The sequence below is a fragment of the Talpa occidentalis genome, unplaced genomic scaffold (assembly GCF_014898055.3).
Source record: "Talpa occidentalis isolate TD23 unplaced genomic scaffold, MPIMG_talOcc4v2.1 talOcc4.2, whole genome shotgun sequence".
Taxonomy (NCBI): Eukaryota; Metazoa; Chordata; class Mammalia; order Eulipotyphla; family Talpidae; genus Talpa; species Talpa occidentalis.
The window spans coordinates 32,589,682-32,596,349 of NW_023602073.1; the positions used below are offsets into that span (position 1 = coordinate 32,589,682).

Sequence of the window (6,668 nt, forward strand, 5' to 3'; positions counted from 1 at the left end):
ATCCTCCCCAGTTCCCCAATGCTGGGGGATCAGGAAGCCAAGAGGAGGGCAGAACAAGGCCTGTGTCCCCTGGAGGACCAGGGGGCTGATTCTGGAGTTCCAGGGCCCCACTCCCTGCAGGCAGGTGCCGGAGTCCAGCTCCGACCAGGGGACTCTCGTCCCCGAAGGACAAGATGGTGTTGGCAGAATGGAGGGATGAGGGGAGAGGGAGATGAGGTAGATGAGGTAGTGAGGAGACACTGACACTTGACATCTCCGACTGATAACCTCAGCGGAGCTTTATTTATACATCAGAAATTATTTGATCATTACATCATGCAATCATGATTGATTTTATTTTACAGAGTTCAGAATTTATTATTATTAACAGTGCACAGTCCTTTTTTAATTTTCCCAGTCTATGATTGTAAGGGCAGGACTGGGCACAGTGCAGGTTTTCTGATCCCATGCAAACCGGGTAAAGGAGGAGTCAGAGTCCTCAGTAGTTTTGCAGGTCTTTTATTTGGGGTTCACCAGGCATATGGCAGGCAGGGGTGCTGGCTGGGGGGCTGGGAGGCTGGCAGGCCTCCCAGCCCCCAGCAAGTCTTTACTCTATCTGGGCTCTCTGGCGTTCTCTGCTTCTGCGTCGGCTTCTCCTTCAGGTTCTGCTGCTGCTGGCTGGGGCTGCTGGCGTCCCCCCGTGACGCCGCCCTTAAAAAGCACAGTCTTAACTCAGCTGAATCCCATCTACCTATGCCCACACCCTACTCCAGGTGCCCGCCATCAGGCATGCACTCAGGACAAGGATCCATCATCTATCCTGATGGCGGAAGGGCAGAAAAGCCTGACATTTTCTTTACCCTACAATGATTAACTCAGTTACATTAACTCAGTTACATATTTCCCTAGGTATGAATGTTATTCAGAAAATAGAAACAGGTGCTACACACAACGTGATTTATGCGGTCAAGCTCGTAACTAAAACAAGGCTAAGCAGGCATTGTAAGATCAAGGGCGGCTTCCTATTTTCTATATAGAACCAAGGGGTCCCGGTACCATGGGAACAGTATGTGGGGTGTATTTCTTGGACCATTTCGCCTCCCGGGGTGCCTCAGGGCCTTCTCTAGTGGGGACTTTAGCCGGGCTTGGTTCCAACAGCTCTATCAAGGGTGGCTTGTTAAAGAACTCAATGTTACTCATGGTAACTGAGTTACAAATTGGAGGACATGGAGAATTATTGGGAACCGTTTCACTATCAATTGTGTTGGAAGGCTCATTTCTCAAACTACTGAGGTGTGTTATTCTGAAGCTTATAGAAAATTTCCATGGTGTAGGGTAAGGAAAAATGTCAGGCTTTTCTGCCCTCCCACCATCAGGATAGATGATGGATCCTTGTGATCCTGAATGCATGCCTGATGGCGGACACCTGGAGTAGGCTGTGGGCATAGGTAGATGGGATTCACCTGGGCTGAGGCTGGGTTTTTAAGGCCAGCGTCACGGCGATGCCAGTAGAAGCCAACAGAAGCTGAAAGAGAAGCCGAGAAAGAAGTAGCAGAAGCCGAGAGAGAAGCAGAGAACGCCGGAGAGCCTAGACAGAGTGAGGATTTGCAGGGGGCTGGGAGGACTGCCAGCTTCCCGGCCCCCCAGCACACCGTATGCCTTGTGAACCCCAATAAAAAATGTACAAAAACCACTGAGGACTCTGACTCCTCCTTTACCCGGTCTGCTGGATCAATGAAAACCTGCACTGTGTCCTTCCTGCCGCTACACATGGTTTTAATAACTGCCACAAACAAATGAAAGAAAGTAGCAGGAGCCAGCTATGGTGTTTTATGACTTTTCAGAAATTTTCCTCATGCCCGGACCTTGTCAGACAGCATGGGTAGCATGGGCTGTGCCATTCTCCTGGTGATTCTGTTCCCGGACGCCTCCCTTATAAGCCCTGTCTTAGCCCAGCTAAATCGCACACCCTACTCCAGGTGCCCGCCATCAGGCATGCATTCAGGACTGCAGGGATCCATCATCAATCCTACTGGCAAGAGGGAAGAAAAGCCCGACAATCATTTACTCTACACACACTGACCATCACACACACTGACCTGCAGCCTGAGGGAGGGAGCATCATGTGAGACCAGTGAGAAGTCAGGCTATGAAGCCCTAACAATCCCCAAGTCTGGACCACAGGGAAGTTTCCAGAACTGTGACTGGACTCTTATGGCAGGAACAGGAAATATGAAGAAAGGAGATGAGAGGGGACTGGACCAACTGCCTCCTGGGTCTGCCCTCAGCAGGGACCTTCCCGTCTGCCATTTACTGGAATCAGGGCCCATCACCAGAATTATCAAGGGGAAAACAATGTGACTCATTTTCAAAAATGCTTTACAAAAGAGGATTAGCAATCACCTCCAGACCGGGCAACACAAGTGTGTGGATGATTGTAGGGGAAGTGTAGGGTAAGGAAAAAGTATCAGGCTTTTCGGCCCTCCTGCCATTAGGATAGATGAGGGAAGCCTGTGGTCCTGAATGCATGCCTGATGGCGGGCACCTGAAGTGGGTACACCTGGGCTGAAAGATTGAGTTTATAAGGGCGGTGTCACAGGGATGCCAGTAGAAGCTGAGAGAAGCCCAGAGAGCCCAGAGTGAAGACCTGCTGGGGTCTGGGAGGCCTGCCAGCCTACCGGCCCCCCAGCGCCCCTGCCTGCTGTGTACCTGGTAATCCCAATAAAAACCTGCAAAACCACTGAGGACTCTGACTCCTGCTTTACCCAGACTGTTGGATCAGAAAACCTGCTCCATGCCCTGTTCCTGACCCTACAGTAAGTAAAATCTGTATCAAGCTTTTCGCCTTCCCGCCATTAGATTAAATGCATGCCTGATGGTGGGCACCTGAAGTAGGGTGTGGGCATGCATAGGAGGGATACACCTGGCTGAGAGTCCACTTACAAGGGCGGAATCATGGGAACATCAGGGGAACAGCAGAACCACCAGAAGGAGAACAAGCGAGAGAGCAGCACCAGCAGAGAAGCAGAGGCCACTAGAAAACGCAGGACAGTCCAGAAAGAGTGAAGACTTTCTGGGGGCTGGGAGGCCTCCCAGTGCCTGCCAGCCTCCTGACCCCACCACTGCACCCCTGCCTTCCCTGTACCTGGTAAACTCACTAAAAGCCTGAAAAAGCCACCGAGGGCTCCAGGACTCCTCCTTTACCCGTCATCTCAGGTCATAGAGAACCTGCACTGTGCTCATCCTGCTCTTACAATGGCACTTCCCATAACCAGGTAGGGCTAGTTCTACCTGTGGCCTCAAAGCCCCCAGTGGACATGCTCTCCTGTAGGGTAAGGAAAAATGTCAGGCTTTTCTGCCCTCCCGCCATTAGGATAGATGATGGATCCTTGTGGTCCTGAATGCATGCCTGATGGCGGGCACCTGGAGTAGGGTGTGGGCCTAGGTAGATGGGATTCACCTGGGCTAAGACTGTGCTTTTAAGGGCGGCATCATGGGGACACCAGCAGAAGCCAAAAGAGAAGCTGAGAGCAGGCCGGAGAGCCCAGAAAGAGTAAAGACTTGCTGGGGGCTGGGAGGCCTGCCAGCCTCCCGGCCCCCCAGCGCCCCTGCCTGCCGTGTACCTGGTAATCCCAATAAAAACCTGCAAAAACCACTGAGGACTCTGACTCCTCCTTTACCTGGTCTGCTGGATCAGAAAACCTGCACTGTGGCCATTCCTGCCCTTATATCCCCCCACTTCCTTCCCTATCTGAGCGCTTCTTCCTCCACATCAAAGCTGCACCAGTGCAACTCCAGTGAGCACAGCTCCAAGGAGAACCAGGCCAGCAACGATGTCCACAGCGGAGTCAGGGGGCTGAAGAGAGGGATCTGGAAGGGAAGGGGAGACGCTGAGCCCCAGACCTCATCCTGACCCTCTGAAGGTCTCCAGAAGGATTCTTGATGCCCCTGAGAAGCTCTGTTCCCACATCCCCCTCCTTACCCCAAGTCAGGAATCGGGGCTCCAGCAGCCCCTCATGCTGCACATGGCACGTGTATCTCTGCTCCTCTCCAGAAGGCACCTCCACAGCCACCCACTTCTGGAAGTTTCCATCCCCCACAGGCCTGGTCTCCACCAGCTCCAAGTCCTGCATCAGGTCTTTCCCATCTCGCTGCCAGGTCAGGGTGATGTCCGCAGGGTAGAAGCCCAGGGCCCAGCACCTCAGGGTGACCTTCTGGTCAGAGGTGGGGAGGCGGGTCACCTGTGTCTTTGGGGCCTCTGAGGAGAAGGGTGAGAACTTACACACTCTGGGTTTTTCTCTCATAGACCCTGAAAAAGCCTCCTGTGACCATCCTCAGAATGGACAGGGCAGTGGGTTTGGAAAGAGGAAGCACAAAATCTAGAAACTAGCCTGGTCTGGGGAGTCTGGGATAATCTCTTGTTCCTTAGAAAGTTCTAGAATTAGTTGACAACTCTTTATAGGAGGACGCAGTTCTCTAAGGAGGAGAGCACAGACTTTTGCTCCTGACCTGGGGACTCACAAAAGCAGAGTCAGATCAGAAAAATGTCCTCAGACCAATAACAAGACCTGAGAGAAACACTGATGGTTCCCAAGAGGGTTGCTGGTCAAAAGGATCAGACGAAGGGCGATGTCAGGGCGAGTCTCCCCTCAGGCTCAGAGGAAAACTTCTGAGGAAAAGTGGGGTCCTCTGGGGAGTCAGGAAACCCAGGGGGCTCCTCCTCCCCTGACCAGGAGAGGGGGCGCTGCTGTGACCCTGACTCCACCCTCCCCGCGGTGCCGGCCTGAGGAGGGTTGGGAGACCTCGCGGCACCTCTTACCTGAGCGCTGCAGCGTCTCCTTCCCGAGCTCCAAGTACCTGCGCAGCCACTCCACGCACGTGTCCTCCAGGTAGTTCCTGATGCACTCCGCTGCTCCAGCCGCCTCCCACTTGCGCCGGGAGATCTGAGCGGCCGTGTCCGCCGCGGTCCAGGAGCGCAGGTCCGGGTTCAGGGCCAGGTAATCGGCGCCGTCGTAGGCGAACTGACTGTACCCGCGGAGGAGGCGCCCGTCGGGCCCCACGTCGCAGCCGTACATCCCCTGGAGGGTGTGAGAGCCTGTCCCCGCCCCGTCACCCCGCGTCACCCCGCCCGCCCCCGCCGGGAATAAACCGAAACTGACGCGGGAACCTCGCGGGGAACGTCCAGGGGCTCGTCCCGGGTCGAGGGTCCGGCGGGTCCCCCTGCCTCGGGGGACGCTCTGGCCGGGGTCTGGGGGTCCCCGCCCGCCCGCGGGGGTGGGGTCGTGAGCGCCCCGGGCCCGCCCCGCTCACCGGCCGCGCTCTGGTTGTAGTAGCCGCGCAGGACAAGCAGGTTCTCTCGGAATATCTGTGCGGTGGCCTTCAAGATCCGCGTCTCCCCCTCCCAGTACTCCGGCCCCTCCTGCTCCATCCAGGGCGCCCGCGGCTCCATCCTCGGCCCCGCCGCGTCGCTGTCGAACCGCACGAACTGTGTGTGGTCCACGGAGCCCACGGCGATGAAGCGGGGCTCCCCGGGGACGGGCCGGGACATCGCGGTGTAGAAATACCTCAGGGAGTGGGAGCCTGGGGGCGGGAGGGAGACCCGGGCTGAACCTCCTCCCTGCGCGGTCCAGGGGAGACGGGACGGGAGGGGAGGGGGCGAGGGGGCTCCTGAGATTGAAAAGGGGCAGCAGATGAGAAGGCTGGAGGCTGAGAGGGACAGAAAGGGGTCAGGGTGGGGTCAAGGGGGACAACAGGGTCAGCAGTGGGGGAGTGGAGTCTTTCCTGGGTTCTTGCCCCTCCTCCTCAGTGGCTTTTTCTCTCCAGAGCTCGCACTCACCTGCCCAGGTCTCTGTCAGGACCAGGGCCCCTGAGAGCAGCAGCAGGAGGGTTGGGGGCCTCATGACGGGTGCTCTTGAGGTCTGGGGAGACTCTGAGTCCACACTGGTGGCAGCTGTGATGCTGGTTGGAGTCTTTGGAGACCCTCCAGGCAATGGGGAGTGAGAACTGGGGGTGAGTCACCAGTATTCAAAGGACTTGACACCAGTTGTGGGAGACATGAAATGGTGGGGAGGTGAAGAATCCCCAACAGTAACCTTCCCTGCCTTCCCTACCCCAAGCACAGCCCACAGGGCTGAGACCCTGAGAACCACACCAGATACCTGGGACTTTGCCGCCACCTCCTCTCCTGCTCCAAGGCCTTTGTCACACTGTTGCCTCCCTGAGTCCAGGCCAGGGACTGGGGCAGCGATTTTTCAAGCTTTTTTGTTTCAAGATCTCTGCAGTTTTAAAATTAGCCAGGACCCTGGTATAAGTTTAGGAGGTTATAGCTGTCAGTATTTACTACATGAGGAATAAAAATAATTTAAAGATATTTTCATTTAATTTAAAATAATATTAATAACCGAATGTGTGTTCAAAGTGTCTTAAAGAAATGTAGATATTTAATGAAAATAATCAGGGTCATGCGTGGATCTTTTACAGCTTACATTTTTGCAATTATTTTCCTTCTCTGTCTCACTAGAGGCATGTTGGATTGTCATAATTTCTCCTGCATTTACTCTTTGTTTTGGTTGGTCAATGAAAAACTATACGGCCTCTCTGAAATATGTGAAAATAGCATTTTAAGTACTTTTCACATAATTGTGACTATTTAACTTTGTTCCACCTCTGCAGTAAATTGAAACTATACA

General features: G+C 54.4%; 1 pseudogene; it reads right to left on the reverse strand.

The window, feature by feature from the left end:
- Nucleotides 1-585: 585 nt before the first annotated feature.
- On the reverse strand, nucleotides 586-6,180 carry LOC119251991 (patr class I histocompatibility antigen, A-126 alpha chain-like; annotated as a pseudogene).
- Nucleotides 6,181-6,668: the final 488 nt, after the last annotated feature.